Genomic DNA, 17,166 nt, shown 5'->3' with positions numbered 1-17,166 from the left:
TGTGATACAGAGCTCAAGAAGTAATTACCTAATTGATTATGCGAAAAGCCAAAAGCCCACTTCAAAAGGTTTTATTGATGGGGCCAGGGGGGGGGGGGGCTACCACCAACAGGATATCAAAAGTGAGTAACTTTATTAAATATAAGAATACTATGAGATGTCCTTGGCTGAACCGGCTAAGAATTACATAAGTGTATTGGCGGGAGTCAGCCGATCTTGGGGAGTCTAAACCCTGTATAGGTACCTGCTGCTAAATGCCAGATATTAATATCTCTATTAATGTTCATATTACAATGTAATTTTTGGTCTTCCTGCGAGCGTCAGGTGCCACAGACCGTATTAATATATCTCACCTGACTGTGTGTATTACGGAACGGAAGTTATGCAATGATTTGCAGTAAATATGAAATTTTGGTTGAAGTTCTGAGAAACTGCAGCCCCCCTGCTATGATAATGAGCAGGGAAGAGGATGTCTTTGTACACGTGGTAACTCACATTTACACACCAAGGTTTCCTGCAGGAGTGAACATGACAAATGTCCTCCCTGCTTCAAAGGGTTTATTGATGGGGGGGCTACCCCAAGCTGGAAGTCCCAAAATGAGCTTCAAAAGCTTCCAAGGGACATTTGCTAGCCGTCTCGGCACCTAAGGTTACAGATAGAGGGACAAACGGTATATAAACTAGCTGTCCACCCTCTATCAAGTGTGTTCATGCTGTTCATGCAAAGTCTGCAGGCCTGCATGTCATCAGGCCTGTTGTTCTATACCATCTTGATTGCTGAGAAGAAATGCCATGCAATGTCTTGGGCTGATTGCTGGATCTGCCAGTTCAGTTGGGACTGTTTTCATTATTTTCATCTTTTAAGTAAGTGTCTATATTTTGCCTGTTATTGTATAATCTGTTGTGTTCACCTTTATCAAGGAATAAATTCTATTTATCATATCTAAGTCTCGTCCCAGTTCAAACCCAGGTATATATATATATTTTATATATATAGTTTTGGTGTAAATTACAGGCTGTCGCAAGCTCTCGTGACATACAGCGTTAACTAAAACTGACATTAGTAATAATGAAATGCAAATTATATGCAAAAGAGGCATTACCCTTGTATCCCTTAATCATTCAACTCTATTAAGATTATTGTGAGGAAGTAACGTTACATTAGTTAAGTCAGAACGAAATCTGGCGTTACTCCCATCCAGACCCAGAAATAGGACTTTTGGGTGTCTTGAGTTAGCCATGATTGAACTAATGTAAGTTTTTTTCCTCTTCTCCCCGCTAGCTCTCCACTCCAGCAATAGCCCTATTTCAGGCTCTGGATAGGGGTAATTCAACTTAACCTTAAATTAACATATTGACAATCTCCCAGAAGTAAGGCAGTCTGTCTCCCCTCCCCCCTGCCAAGTGGGAGAATATATTATCCTGTGTGCCATCAAGGATAAGGAGCCTGCAAGGCCTTATGCAAAGGGAGTGCTGCTCCAGAATGGAATGCTGTGACTTGCTGTGTAAGGACGAGAGGAGAGGAGAGGAAGAGAGAGAGAGAGAGAGAGAGAGAGAGAGAGAGAGAGAGAGAGAGAGAGAGAGAGAGGAAGAGAGAGAGGAAGAGAGAGAGGAAGAGAGAGAGGAAGAGAGAGAGGAAGAGAGAGAGAGAGAGAGAGGAAGAGAGAGAGGAAGAGAGAGAGGAAGAGAGAGAGGAAGAGAGAGAGGAAGAGAGAGAGGAAGAGAGAGAGGAAGAGAGAGAGGAAGAGAGAGAGGAAGAGAGAGGAAGAGAGGGAGAGAGAGAGAGAGAGAGAGAGAGGAGAGAGAGAGAGAGAGAGAGAGAGAGAGAGAGAGAGAGAGAGAGAGAGAGAGAGAGATTTCTGTACCATGTTAGCCGAGCTTAATAATCAAAAACAGTCCAGTATGAAGAGAGAGAGGAAGAGAGAGAGGAAGAGAGAGGAAGAGAGAGAGAGAGAGAGAGAGAGAGAGAGAGAGAGAGAGAGAGAGAGAGAGAGAGAGAGGAAGAGAGAGAGGAAGAGAGAGAGGAAGAGAGAGAGGAAGAGAGAGAGGAAGAGAGAGAGAGAGAGAGAGGAAGAGAGAGAGGAAGAGAGAGAGGAAGAGAGAGAGAAGAGAGAGAGGAAGAGAGAGAGGAAGAGAGAGAGGAAGAGAGAGAGGAAGAGAGAGAGGAAGAGAGAGAGGAAGAGAGAGGAAGAGAGGGAGAGAGAGAGAGAGAGAGAGAGAGAGAGAGAGAGAGAGAGAGAGAGAGAGAGAGAGAGAGAGAGAGAGAGAGAGAGAGAGAGAGAGAGAGAGAGAGAGAGAGAGAGAGAGAGATTTCTGTACCATGTTAGCCGAGCCTTAATAATCAAAACAGTCCAGTATGTCCAGTTTTTGGTTGATTATATAAAAAGAAAAAGACAAAAATAAATGCGGTGATGTCACGGTGAACAATGGATGTGTTACCATGTATGATGTATTTCACCCAATAAAATCAAAGTTATTATATCAAAAAAAAAAAAATAGTCGATACCGTTCTGTGGCTAACCAAATGCTTTTATGTGTGAGAGCTTTCGAGATACAGTGATCTCTTCTTCGGGCGATGTTACAATGGATTAAGCAAAAAAACCTACTTAAAACAAGGCAACTTGGACTGTGATCTGTGGGTGAAGCCTACCCCCCCCCTGTGCATATGCGATTTATGACTTAAGATGTTAAATGGTCCCTGAAATATATATATATATAGTTAACCCCATGTTGTTGCTTAATAAATAATTGTACTACTTTGTTCACATGTACCCCCTCTTTACCACAAGATGTCACTGTTGTTTTAGAATTTAAGCATATGCATTACATCATTTTTATGAGAGCATTGTATATTTTCTAGCTATATCAATTGTCAATTAGCACTTTCATAAATATTGTCATATTTTTACGGCGGAAAGTATGGGATTAGACTAGATTAAGTTCCTTTATACTCAAAAATATCATACAAAAACATGAAGGCAGATCAAAACCACATGCTTCATATTGTCTGCCTATTTTCTTCAAAACATAGCCAGGGCCTACAGTGTGTACAAAGCCTTGCAAATAGATCTCAGGGGCGCAAAACTGCAGTTGAAAATGTTATTTAAAATTGCGCTTGTGTGTGCCTATGTACTTACGTTAACTGAACCCCTCAAGGTGCGCCATCAGCATCAAGTTCGTTTTGTTAAGATTTGTGGGCACACGGATAGGTACTATGCTAGGTGTACAGATCTTTATTGTATGTACTAAAAAAAGGTTTCTGTGCGCCCAAAAATTTAGGAAGTGCATCAAAATTGTCCGCCAAGCTCAACTCAAGCGCCAGAATTATACATTCTCTGTAAATTTTCTGTACATTCTCTGTGCTGTCTCTGTACATTTATTGGCTTGCTGGAAGCTTTTGATATAGCCTTACGAGTTTGGCAGCCCTATGGTGCTTGTTGACTTTCTTAGCGAGTTGTGTGTACAAGCGACACAACCGGTGACGTCATCGTGCCCACCGGAGTTCGTTGCGTGTGATCAGCGTTTGCCCGTGGGTGCGGAGGGGTCTTTTCACAAGCGCTCTAGACACCAGAAGAGTGGACGACGCAGATGACTGCAAACTAGTCTCTACAGACGCTAGGATCAGCAGCCGACTGAAAGGAGGACGAGAATTTCCATCCAGGCTAAAGAGAGTGGGACCATCCGATCAGTGTGGGGACCAGCTGTTTGTTTCAGTGTGATAACATGTCCATAACATGTCTTGCTGATATATTTTATATTTGATGTACGTGCATACTGTACTTTACCTGCTGATTGAATTTTCACTTTTAAATACATATTTCCCTATGAGATCTTTTGCGCTGTTTTCTTTTTGTTTCAGTGTTAGCGTAGAATTAAGTTGATATGGTTTAACCTAAAATGTATTTATATGCAAGCTCGGCTGTTTTAGTTATAGGTTAACAAAATGTTTTATTTTCACAGTATAACGATTATGTATAATATTACCCTAATAATTGATATTTACTAACTAGTTATAAATTACAAATAAAATACAGTTTTAATTTAAATTGTATCTATAAAGCTGTTCAACTTGAACACAGGCGTCAACATTTATTTCAAATGACAAACTATGCGTGATAGGTTTAAAGTCACATAACGACTTTCATACATACGACCCATATTTTATAAAGGTTTGTAGTACTTTTTAGCACTAAAATTGACACCAAAAAAAAATCAAATTTGATCTTATATAGGCCTCTACATGTGTGACATATTCCTATACACACATACATATGTGATATAGTCATATACTGTACAGGTATTTGTAATCCACAAATCTGCTAGATTTGTGTCGTGGTTTTTTTTAGCAGCATGACCTTCTGTACTTTATAGGCCTGACAACGCTGCCATTTTGTGTCCACCGGGCACATATTCTGCCAGGTGCCAGGGGGTCCCGGATGTCAAAAGAGGACCAGGAGAACCGGGGGTATATCCCGGTTAGGGTAAGCGGGCGCCCTGCACCTAGGAAAGCCTAGATTTTTACCCCAGTACCCCAGTAAGTGTATTTTTAACTGTTCCTTGTGTATTTCTTCTTCTTGTACGTGGGCTTACCAAAATAAACGCAATTTGTTTTTACGATCTTGTTCTGCTTAATGAATGATCCCGGTAATATATAAATGGTGTAAAAAGTACCTGGTCTCCCGTGACATGTCCAACCAGAAGAACACAGATGGGCACCTGGTCTCCCCTATGTATGTTCCACAAATCACCCAAACTTCTTCTCGCTCAACAACCTGTGCCCCTGAAGCTCAACACACTGCCCGCAAAGCTTCCTCTCACTCTCCTGCTCAACAACCGTGGAGCCCTGGTCAAGACTGTAGTTCTGTGCCACTAGAAAGCTATCAGTGGCCCTGCAGAGGAGCCCCAGGGGGACCCTCCATTCAGGTAAAATAGAAAAATTCCCAAACAAGCATAAAACGAGCAGCGTGGAATTCTGCTTTAACTGATGGAATCACTACTTAAAGTATATATTATTAATCCCTAAATCATTGGTTTCCAATCTTTTTAAACTGGATCCCCCAATACCCATTGCTGTGTCTTCAGGACGCCCTGCTTCTGTACATAAGGTATTAAGGCACAAGTGGTGCAAATCTGTGGCAAAACATTCCACTATATGCTGTAACCCTTTAGTTGTCAAAGGGGCTGAGGCATCAGAGTGCCAGGACCCCTGCAGCATTCTGATCACGTGACCGCTTTAGTGAAGGGGATCTTTCCATCACTAATGATGTGGGTGTGGGGGGGGGGGGGAGTCAACCCCCTTACTTTACTGTCTTTTAGGGGGAGATTCACAAACCTCCGTTACTGGGGAATGCACCGGATCCTGCGTTAGCTGCCATTGAGTTTAAAGGCAGTTAACACCAGATTGGGTGCATTAACCCACAAAGTAGGTTACTGAAAAAAAACCTTACTCCATTTCTCTTTTTGTTACTAGCAGCCATCTATATTTTCTTTGCAACTCTCTATCTCCCAGTGTATGTCCCTTCTGTCACTCTGAGCTCTGTATTTGGGGACAGCACCCCGGGCCGGAAACACTGCACTAACTTCTGTCAGGGCCCACATTGTATTGCTCTGTAATGTATTGCTTCATGCATGGTTCAGATGCCAGATGTTTGTCTTGTAGAGCAGGTGTGTGCAAACTTTTCCACCTGTGCCCCCTGCCTACTCTCATCCTCTGCTCGCTCTGGTGTCATATGATGCCGCAGGGTCTTGTGATGTCACATTGCCATGGCAACGCGACATCACGTGACCCGTGGCGTCATTTGATGCAGGGTTATGATGATGCGTCACCGAAGATAAGGTAGGAGAAGTTACTGAGGCCTCGCGCCGTCCCCTGGCATTTAATTTAAATGCCTTATGGGAGCGTGCGGAACCTCTGTAACTGCCACGCTCCCCCTGGAAAATCTCGTGCCCCCCAGTTTGTGCACCCCTGTTGTAGAGTACCTAATTTTCCTAATTTAATGATCTTTTAAAACAGATCAAAAGTGCACATTTTACGATCGCTCCAACTTCTAATTCAAGAGTTCCAAGTCTGCAGTTCCTAACGTTACAGAAATGCTAGGTCAACCTTTGCCTACTAGTCATTGTAGTTGTATTACTATTATTGACATTAATAATGTAGATAGCATCTGCTTCAGAAATGCACAAAGCAATTACTTTCATAGAAATACAATTTGAGATTAATCACTTGAGCTACAGTCGAAAAGATCCAGCCCAAGGTTTAGCCAAAAGCTTATTTGTCTCGTACAGTGCAGTATCACGTAACAAGTGATCTGTGGAACAAGGACTTAAATTTACAGTCTGCTAGTTTGAGATATATTTTAAGCACAAACCTGCAGGCAATAAGCGGAGAGTGAAACCACACAGAATCATTGGATAACATTTCAAACAAGCAGTGTTGGCTCAAGGAAAAATAATGTCAGCCAAGCAATTGAAGGTCAGGGTTTTTCAAATTAGTATTCCATGAACAGACTGAAATTAGAATACATATTTTATAACAATGCTTATTGAATTGTCTCTATAAAGAGAAATAAATGACCACATGGAAAATGCATTAACAAAAACAATTTAATATATGTAAAAAGTGATGCAAAGACATTGAGTGTCAAAATGGTGTCATTCTATTACTCTTGCCCTACCCATTTAGAACCAGAAAGTCACACAATTCCTAACCTTGGAGCCTGCAAGGAAGCTCCCCCTCCCTGCAACCCACATAGAAATAAACACACAACGAAGGTCTGGAGGAACAATCGCCACGGCTTTATTTACACAAATACTAAACTCCTGGTAAGCACCAACCCAGCCAGTGTGCTCACCCCCCGGGTAAAGGCCGATGGTAAGAAACATTAGCCCGCAAAATCCACCAAGTCGGGCACCCCGCCGGTACAGGCCGTGTAATGAGACTGGGCCGCAGGAAATCATGCACAAATGAGCCCTACTCACTCGCTACCCCCAGCCACCCCAGGATATTTACGCACCATAGAGCCCCCGCGGGCAAGGTTAAAGCGCATTTACCCCACCTTAGTGAAGGGGAAGACAAGATCGCACAATGCGGAAAAGACTCGTTGCAAAGCGAATAAAACAAGACTTGGTCAAATGGAAATAGGAGCTTGAGTGAGAAGTCCTCTGCAGAGTGGAAAAGCGATGCTTGGAAAAAGTCCTCCATAAGTGACTAAAGTGTGCTGAATTCAAGCGTCTATGTGAAGAGACACTGATTATCTACACTGGCTATAAGAACGTTGTCACTGGTGTCCTCTTGAACCATGGCCACATATCTTGGTCACGAACTGATAGAGATAGCAGACCTCTCTGCCTCATCTCTAGACTACCAGATAACTGGCCCAAAGGAGAAAAAAAAACCTCAGACTAAATATGTGGTCTGTCTTTCTCCAGCCGTTGTCCCTCGACCTAGGGCTCAAGAGTGGAGTAACGGGGCTTCCGCCATGGCTAGCCGTAGTTACCAACAAACAGGAGAGAAATGTAACAGGGTATCTTCCCTGTTGTAGTAGTTTTGCAGGAAAACCTGTGTGGAGAGCTTGAGCTAAACCCTGAGCAGGTTAATTCAGAGGAAACTGTCCTAATTAACCTGCTCAGCTGGCTTTTTAACTCATTTAAAAAGCCGCCAGCATTGACTGCAGGGGAGAATCTCTAGCACAGAATAATCTGTGCTGCTAGAGAGATCCCAGGGGAAGAGAGACTCTGTTCCAGAGGAAACCCCCACAGACACCACCGCAGACCCTGGACTAACGTGAAGAGCACCGTGCCTACAGGTACCTATCTTGAGACTGTGTCAAAAGTTGGTAATAGGCCTTGCCTTCCAGCCCTCAGATAGAGACTGCTTAAGAGTTAGACAGTCCCCTACATGGGGTTAGGCCTGGTTGTTATTTTCTGTTCTAATTTGTTTTCTGTTTAAAGCTGCTGCCTACTTTTATTTTCCCCTTCAAAATGTCTTTAGTGTTTTACCCTCTGCGCCCCATCTACAACAGTGGTGTAAAAGAGAGAGAGAGAGGAGTCAAGTATGTGGCTTGTGGAATCGGGAGCATAGTGGAGTTATCATCAGGGATAAGTCAGACATAGGGTTAGGAAGGGAAAATTATAAGTTCTGTTTTTGACTTATTAGTTCTATTTGTTGAGTTTGAAATAAAGGTGCGGCCTCCAGAAGGATATAGCAGAAAAACAATTAGTAACTTGTCTGGAGAGAGGGTGAGAGTTCAGTAGAAGACAGGTAGATTAAGGTGTCATTAGCGTAGAGGTGACAGTGAAAGCCAAATTACTGTATTACTTTATCCAGGGAAATGTGGTAAAAAGAAAAGAAGAGGTCCTAGAACAGACCCCTGGGGAACAACCTGGGGTTCTGGGATGTAGGAATGGAGAACAGGAGATGCCACCAAAGAAATTACTGAAGGAGTGGTCAGATAATAATAATAATAAGAACATCTTTATTTATATAGCACTTTTCTCCCAATGGGACTCATACAGTAGCACTTCACAGTTACAAAACCGGAAAAAGAAGAAAACATTTAAGGTTATAAACAAGACCAAAGACAATGAAAGATACAATACAGATAGGAAGAGAAGCAAGAGAGGGCAGTACCATGAAGGCCAATGGAATTGAGAGTATGAAGTAAGATAGGGTGGTCAATAGTATCAGAGACAGCAGAGAGGTTAAGTAAGATTAGTAAGGAAAACTGCCCCTGTGATTTTGCTTTCAAAAGAGCGGTCTTTGGAGCGGTCTTTGTGATATGATTAGAGAGTATTTTTTTGCAGTAACATGCTAACTTTCTCTTTTTCACCCTGTTCAGGTTCTCATATTTCATTGTTTCATCTTCCAAACGTTTTCTTTTCTGTAGGCATACAGCTATTAAGACATTTTTTAAGGGGCTCTTTAAAAAAGGTTGCCATTGTAAGTTTCTAAAAACGCCTGCAATCAGTGATCAGTTAAAGTCTGGAGCTCTGTATTTTCTTAAGTTCGATTTATGATGCTATATAGTCACTTGCTAAATCAGCTTCTATATATGGTAATTTATATTATTGTGCTTTTCACAGCTGGGCTTTATGACCTACATAATTGCAGCGCTGTTAAATCATAAATGAAAAACAGCCTTATAAACATGGTAGAAAACACGTGAACCATCTGTTTGCAGAGATGTGAAGCCACAGTACATGGACCCAGAAACATGAGATTTGGGGGCTGTGAGCCAAAAAAATTGCATTTCAATGCAAAAGTGCTGCTGCGTATAAGCGAGACTCCATTGAACTCTATAAAACTATTGATGCTAAAAATGTGTGAGGCTTACAGTAAATTATATTTCCAATTTATGTATATATAATTTATAACTCCACCATTATTTTACCAACTAATGTACAGCACCCTGGATAAGGACACTATATAAATGTTATTATAAATAACAGGCAACATATATACGGTAATGTATATAATGTACAACCCTGTTCACTTAATGTAACTATTTCTAACCATAACCCATCCCACACCGCTTCCTAACTCTCCTCCTGCCTTTCTTGACTCCTTGACTCCTCCTTGCCTTTCCTAACTCTCCTCCTGCCTTTCTGCTATCTCAGAGGAGGATGTGTCACTGCTGATCTCCTCTTCTCCCTCTACCACCTGCCCTCTTGATCCCATTCCTTCCCATCTCCTAAAACCTCTTGCTCCTTCTATAATCCCTATGCTCACACAGATCTTTTACTCTTCCCTCTACTCTGGTACTTTTCCATCCTCCTTCAAGCATGCAACCGTGATACCATTGCTCAAAAACAGCAAGCTTGACCCTACCTGTCCTTCTAACTATCGACCTGTCTCCCTCTTGCCTTTTGCCTCCAAACTCCTTGAACGTCTTGTATTCTCTCGATTGCTACACTTTCTCAACATCTATTCTCTTCTAGACCCTCTACAATCTGGCTTCCGCACTGCTCACTCTACTGAAACAGCCCTCACTAAAATAACCGACGACCTCCATGCTGCCAAAGACAGAGGTCATTACACTCTGCTCATATTACTCGACCTCTCTACAGCATTTGACACCGTGGACCACCCTCTTCTCCTCCACATTCTCCATACTCTTGGTATTCGGAACAAAGCTCTATCCTGGATCTCCTCTTACCTCTCCCATCGTACTTTCAGTGTCTCTTTTGCTAACACCTCCTCCTCTATCGATCTCTCTGTGGGGGTACCCCAGGGCTCTATCCTGGGACCCCTTCTCTTTTCTCTGTACACACTCTCTCTAGGTGACCTAATCACATCTTTTGGGTTTAAATATCACCTCTATGCTGACGACACACAAATTTACCTTCCAACCCCTGACCTTACACCTGCTATACAGAACAAAGATTCTGAATGTCTCTCTGTAATATCATCCTGGATGGCCATCCGCCGACTGAAACTTAACATGGCAAAAACAGAGCTCCTTATACTTCCTCCCAAAACTGGCCCTACTACCTCCTTCCACATTATTGTTGGAAATACGATCATTCACCCAGTAGCCCACGCACGCTGCCTAGGGGTTACACTTGATTCCTCACTCTCATTCTCCTCTCATATTCAAAAAGTTTCTAAAACTTGTCGCTTTTTCCTCCGCAATATCACAAAGATACGCCCTTTCCTCTGTTACTCGTCTGCTAAACTCTGACTCAGGCCCTCATTCTCTCCCGTTTCGATTACTGCAACCTCCTGCTGTCCAGCCTTCCTGCCTCTCATCTGTCTCCCCTGCAATCTATCCTTAACGCTGCTACCAGAATTACTCTACTCTTTCCTAAATCTGTCTCCGCGTCTCCCCTCCTGAAATCCCTCTCCTGGCTTCCGATCAAATCCCGCATATCACACTCAATTCTTCTCCTCACTTTTAAAGCTTTACACTCTTCTGCCCCTCCTTACATCTCAGCCCTAATTTCTCGCTATGCACCATCCCGACTCTTGCGTTCTTCTCAAGGATATCTTCTTTCTACCCCCTTTGTATCTAAAGCCCTCTCCCGCCTTAAACCTTTCTCACTGACTGCCCCGAACATCTGGAATGCCCTTCCCCTCAATACCTGACTACCACCCTCTCTATCCACCTTTAAGACCCACCTTAAAACACATTTGCTTAAAGAAGCATATGAATAGTACTGTGGATAATCCTGGACACATGATACATAAAGCTTGGCCCCCTGCAGACGCACTTACTAGAATTCCCTCCTACTGTCTCTATACGTTCCCCTACCTACCAATTAGATTGTAAGCTCCTCGGAGCAGGGACTCCTCTTCCTTAATGTTACTCTTATGTCTGAAGCACTTATTCCCATGACCTGTTATTTATATTATTTGTTATTTATATGATTACAACATGTATTACTACTGTGAAGCGCTATGTCTATTTATGGCGCTATATAAATAAAGACATACAATACAATACCATAACTCTGTACCCAGGACATACTTGAAGACGAGAGGTAACTCTCAATGTATTACTTCCTGGTAAAACATTTTATAAATAAATAAATATAAACAAAGCAGATGTAATAGTTTAGTCTCTGCCTCTCTGGAATTATATTTAAAAGCAACAATTACAGTATACTCAGTTTGGTAAGAGGTATCATAATCAACAATTGTTCAACAAGAGTTGAAGTGCGCTGCGCCATAATTAATCTGGGATTTCCAGGTGTCATAATGTATTGAATGATATATGTGGCTAGAATTTAAGGGGCGACCAGTGGTCCCCATTAAAGCCTCAATCCCATCCAGTTAAGTATTATTATTTGTATATTTTACTCGAGGAAGTCCACTGAAGGAGAAGTGCTGCTGAGACCCATTGTGGAAAAAATAAAGATATTAACCAGTGCAAAAACTGGTCATGGACTGCCGCAGTGAATCAGCTCCATGACAGTAATCCTACCAGGGGCCATTTTGACTTCTCAGACACTTAGGAAAAGATACTGTGTTTGAACATGACTGAGCCACTGATTGAGATACCTGTGCTGAAGCAGGGATATTCTTAGGCCTGTTGGTGGCTCCTGAGGACTGAGTTTGGCCACCCTTGGTATATAAGGGTACCTTGTCGGCCCCTCAGGCAGTGAAGGTGCAAAGGTTACTAGTGGTTCCACAATGTGTATTAAGTATACATGGTAATGGCGCCATATAATTAGGTTATGCTGAACCAAAGAGGGGCATTCACAAGGGATGTTTTCTCTATTTATCATACCGGGAAATTGGACAGACAAAGGAATTCCCATACGATGAGGACACAGTATATGGCTCGGCACCCCAAACCCACCTTAGCAAAAATTATACCCTCTACAATTCAATATGCTGTTTTATTCTCTAATGCAACTACAACACACATCACTGTGAAATGCTCAAATAACTAGATTGGTCATCACTTGAGTCTAGGCGCAAAGTTAATCTTTCCTGTCTTGCCTTCAAATACTCTCTGGGCAAGCTGCCCATCTACCTGAACAAGCTCCTCACCCCTACCACATGCAGCACTTATCATCTGAGATCTGACTCCAAAAGACTGTTCATAGTCTCAGGGTTCAGCAAAGTATAACGCCGCTTCTCCTTCTCTTACCGTGCACCCCAAAACTGGAACACATTTTAATCTGGTCTGTAACTGTTACATACGCCCATAATATATATTATCTTTAACTGTGCATGCAATGTCTTGTATATAATGTATACCCTGTTCACTTATGTAACCATATATTATTTGTCTTAACTCTATAACCAGAATATACTTGAAAACGAGAGGTAACTCTCAATGTATTACTTCCTGATAAAACATTTTATAAATAAATAAATATATCCTACAGTAGGGCCCCGCTTTACAGCATTCCGCTCATACAGCGTTTCCCAATGTATACCCATATACATTTATGTTCGGCGCTTGTTCCGGTTTTCTAGCGATTTTCGGCATGACGTGCACAGCAGCAAAGTATCCGGCTGTCACTAAACAACAGTTTTAGTGCGTGCGCAACTCCTTGTCAGGTGCCATTTGTCAGCGAAACAGTCGGTTTACAGCTCTGCACCTCTGTTTTCAAAAGTACAATACACTACAGCAGGCCCCGCTTTACGGCGATTTCCACTTTACGGCGGTGGCCTGGAACGGAACCTGCCATATGAGCGGGGCCCTACTGTACTTTATGACTAAGTAAAAAGGAAAAGGCAACTTTTTACTTTTCATCCCATCTTCTGACAACAAAGCATAACATAATAAATAAGTGAATGCAGGTGTAGTTCAAGTACCTATAATGCTGTATTTGTGTTTATAACTGGTAGAAAGTGCAGAATAGTGTACTGGGCTCTTTAATAAGAAAGGTTACTTTGGGCTGCATAGCACACACCATCTGCTCTGCTAAGAAACCTGTAATTTTTGTTTAAAGAAGTTTTAAACTGAACAAATAAACAGCTATAATTTATTTTATAGGAGCCAAATTTGAAATGATGAAGAGTTTATGTCAGGACAGTAAGAAGGAATCCACAATTGTGTTATTCAAAAAGAGAAAATGAATGATACAAATACTGTAGATGTTATGTGATTTTTGGAACAGTAACGCATGTCATATAGAGATTCCTAAAACTGGATCCGAATAATGGATAAGAGTCAAGCATTTGAGCCAGTAATAAAAAAAAACAGGGGAAAATAAAGTGTGTTTTGTTCTGTATGCTGTGTACCACATGTAAGCACTGTGGGGGAGATGTAGCAATTCATTTTCAGTAATACTGCTGGCGAGAACGTGAAAATTGAGCGAAATCTTAGAAAATCAGGACAATTTCTTTGAAAACCTTTGCGTCTCTGTCGATCAGCGTTTATAAAGCTTGTTCTGATGAATTTTCTTTCCTGTTTGCTTGGGTTTCCCAAGGTAACAGTAATTGAACCATTAGGCAGTGGCGGATTTATCATTTTGCCGCCCATTGGCTCTAAACTTATTGCTGCCCCGGTTAGTAATCAAGGGTACTTACCTACCGACCTGGGCGTTTCCTTAACGAGAGGCCCTCCTCTTGCAATATGGTGGTGTCATGACGTCACGCAGGCATGTGACGCCGTGTTGTCATGGCAATGCATCATCATGGGACGTGCCGGCGTCATGACAATGCAATTCTGCAGGAGGAGGGCCTTTCCAGAGAGGTAAGACCTCCACTCCCAACACACACACCTTTACATCGGATGTAGTTCCTGTAGATGGGAGGGGGCTGCACTCCATGTCAAGCACAAGCATTTGGGGTAAAAAAGGTAAAAAATTGCAGTCCCCAAAAATTGCCGCTGTAGGAAATCCACCTCTGCAGTAGGTGATTTACTAAAGGAAAAACAAATGTTTTTATGGGCATATTCTCTATTTTGCCCGGCCACAGCAATGAAAAATACAGAGTTGTAAATCTTTACGTACGTTCTACAGTTTCACACCTTTATTTTGACCTTCAAGAGATGTTCTTAGGGTTTCAGTTTGCTATTAGTCATGTGTTGCTCCATTATATGTAAAGAGCTTAATTTGACACCTGTATTTCTCTCCCCTCTCTGTCTCCCATTCTTCCCCCCTCTCTTCCTCACTCCCTGTCCCACCTCACCCCTCTCTCTCTTCCTCCCTCTCTTACACCCCCTCTCTCCTCTCTCTCCCACCCCTCCACTATAACTACATTTTCCCCTCACTCAATCCCCCCCTCCTCACACTCATTCCCCCCCTGACACACACACAATTCCACCCAATACCCATACCATTCCCCCCCATAATGCCCACAACCACCCCACCCACAATACCCCCCCAATAAAAAACAACACTATCAAAAAAACACAACACCACTAACCCCCCAGATACAAACACCACAACCCCCATCGGATACAAACACCTTTGCCCCCCCAGATACAAAGACCATTACCCCCTGTTACAAACACCCCTGCCCCCAGATAGAAACACCACTACCCCCCATATACAAATACCACTGCCCCCCCCCCAAGATACACACACACAACTACCCCCCCTCCAGAAAAACACCAGTAACCCACCAGAAATAAACACCACTACCCCCCTCCCCCCCAAATACAAACACCACATGTCTTGGGGGTGGTCTCAGGCCTCTGGTGCTTCCGCTCTCCATAGCTGCTGTGCGTCTCTCTCCCACGCTGGGCCTCCATTTTCCCACGCCGGGCCTGCCTCTCTCCCACGCCGGGCCTGCCTCTCTCCCACGCCGGGCCTCCCTCTCTCCCGCCGGTGAGCGTCGGAAGCTGGGCCAGGCTTCCGGCCGCGCCCAGCTTCCGGCGCTCACCGGCAGGAGAGAAAGACCCAGCGTGAAAAGAGACAGGCAGTAACTGGGGAGAGCCGTGACCCGGCAGTGGCAACCAGAGGCCTGGCAGCTGGATGCATAAGTTGGGCCCGAACTTCTGGCCGGGCTCAACTTGCAGTACCAAGCGGCCGCGTCACCACAGCCACCAGGCCCGGCACACGTCACGGCTTTCCCCCTTATCAGTGGCGCTGACTACAAAACATGCCTTGGCTAAACGTTAAAATGGTGAAATGCCCGCAGAGTGTTGCACCTCTTTGTAGCAATCACATTTTGCCCATGTGCACCAGTTTGTGATTTGAAGAGTGGCAACAGGAGGAGTTACAATATGTACATATTATAATGGAATGCAGCAAGTTCTGAGTCTTTGGTCTATCTCTTCTACACACAAAAAAATTCAACCAGTTAGCATAAAAATTCCTAGTTAGTAATGTGTCAGATATAAGCAAGGTCTTACATTTGATGCAATCAAGAGCAAAAATGAAACATTGTGTTGACACATAACCTTTTCACTTTCACATGTTAATAGCCCTCTTGTTTTTCATTATTTCAGTGCTGATAAATAAAGATTGTACCAGTCATTTTGAATAATACTTTATTTAGAGATATTATTCAATAATGGAATTTGGGTTAGATTCAAACATTTCAGCACATATTGCTATATTCTTAACTTTTTTGTGAGAATCAGCAGGATTATATTCTCTGGAGTTCAGTAATAGTTGTTGCAGAACAAAGTGCACAAGGAATGGATAGCATTATGTCATTTAACCACAAGATGAAATACATACGTTGTCGTTTCCAGAATGTTATGTCTAATTAAGTTCTACAAGTTCATGATCAAACCGGAGGTTTTTTGAATAGCACATGTTTTACAACAAGCTCAATCAATATGTAAATGGATAGCTCATAGCACATGACATGTTCATGCATCTGTAAACTGATGATACATGTTTTGTCACCCTGAAGTAAGCTATTGGTAGATATTGGGCTATATTTATTAGGCGGTGCTATGCCCATTCACTTGGTAATTAAGGAAAGTAGCATTCCTTATCCAAATATCTGAAACACTTTCTTTAATAGCACAAGTAACCAGGGCCAGTGCAAGGGTATTTGACACCCTAGGCCAGTGGTTTCCAACTGTGTTTTGATGAAGGACTTCTATGTGAAATTCTGAGGAACCTCAACCCTCTTTAATAGCAACTCTGTATATCAAGCAGGTGATCATCCAGGGTTTTCGAAGCTATACAGATCAAACTGTTGTTGATCCGTTTAGTTCAAAGCACAATGTTATTGTGGGAAGAAATGGATCCGGCAAAAGTAATTTTTTCTACGCCATTCAGTTTGTTCTCAGTGATGAGTTCAGTCATCTTCGACCAGAGCAAAGGTTGGCTTTACTACACGAGGGAACTGGCCTCGTGTTATTTCTGCTTTCATGGAAATTATATTTAATAGCAACTCTGTGATCAGATGCATTGTAAATTCTTCTGTTTCTGGTACTATTTTCAAATGACTTGAAAATTGCAGTGAACTCTTTAGGGAGGCCCGGCGAACCCAAGGGTTACTAGGAACCCCTATTGAAAAACACTGCCCTAGGCAAACCTTTAGTCATGCATCACTCAACCAATTTTTCCTGAAACTTTTTATGTTGGGTGGACTTGCCCGACACCACCCCCACCCCTCTCTTTTCCCCATACCTCTCTCTCTTCCCTCCACTCTTCTCTCTCTTTCACCCCACCCTCTCTCTCTTCTCCCACCCTTCGCTCTTTCACCCCACCCTCTCTCTCTCTTCTCCCACTCTTTGCTCTCCCCCCACCCCTTCTCTCTCTTTCCCCACACCCCTCTCTTTCTTCCCTTCACCCCTTCTCTCT

At 42.8% G+C, this 17,166-nt stretch overlaps 1 long non-coding RNA gene across 1 annotated transcript in view; it reads right to left on the bottom strand.

Moving 5' to 3' along the window:
* Window positions 1-3,648, bottom strand: part of LOC142463818 (uncharacterized) — a 21,834-nt gene extending 18,186 nt beyond the window's left edge. The window contains exons 1-2 of the long non-coding RNA XR_012787510.1: window positions 3,138-3,648; window positions 496-644 (exon numbers count right to left, since the gene is read on the bottom strand). This is a non-coding gene — a long non-coding RNA (uncharacterized LOC142463818). The remainder of the gene's footprint in view (window positions 1-495; window positions 645-3,137) is intronic.
* Window positions 3,649-17,166: the final 13,518 nt, after the last annotated feature.

The sequence above is a fragment of the Ascaphus truei genome, chromosome 1 (genome assembly GCF_040206685.1).
Source record: "Ascaphus truei isolate aAscTru1 chromosome 1, aAscTru1.hap1, whole genome shotgun sequence".
Classification (NCBI taxonomy): Eukaryota; Metazoa; Chordata; class Amphibia; order Anura; family Ascaphidae; genus Ascaphus; species Ascaphus truei.
Note: the sequence above shows the minus strand (reverse complement) of the source record. Positions and strands in the feature narration are given on the sequence as shown.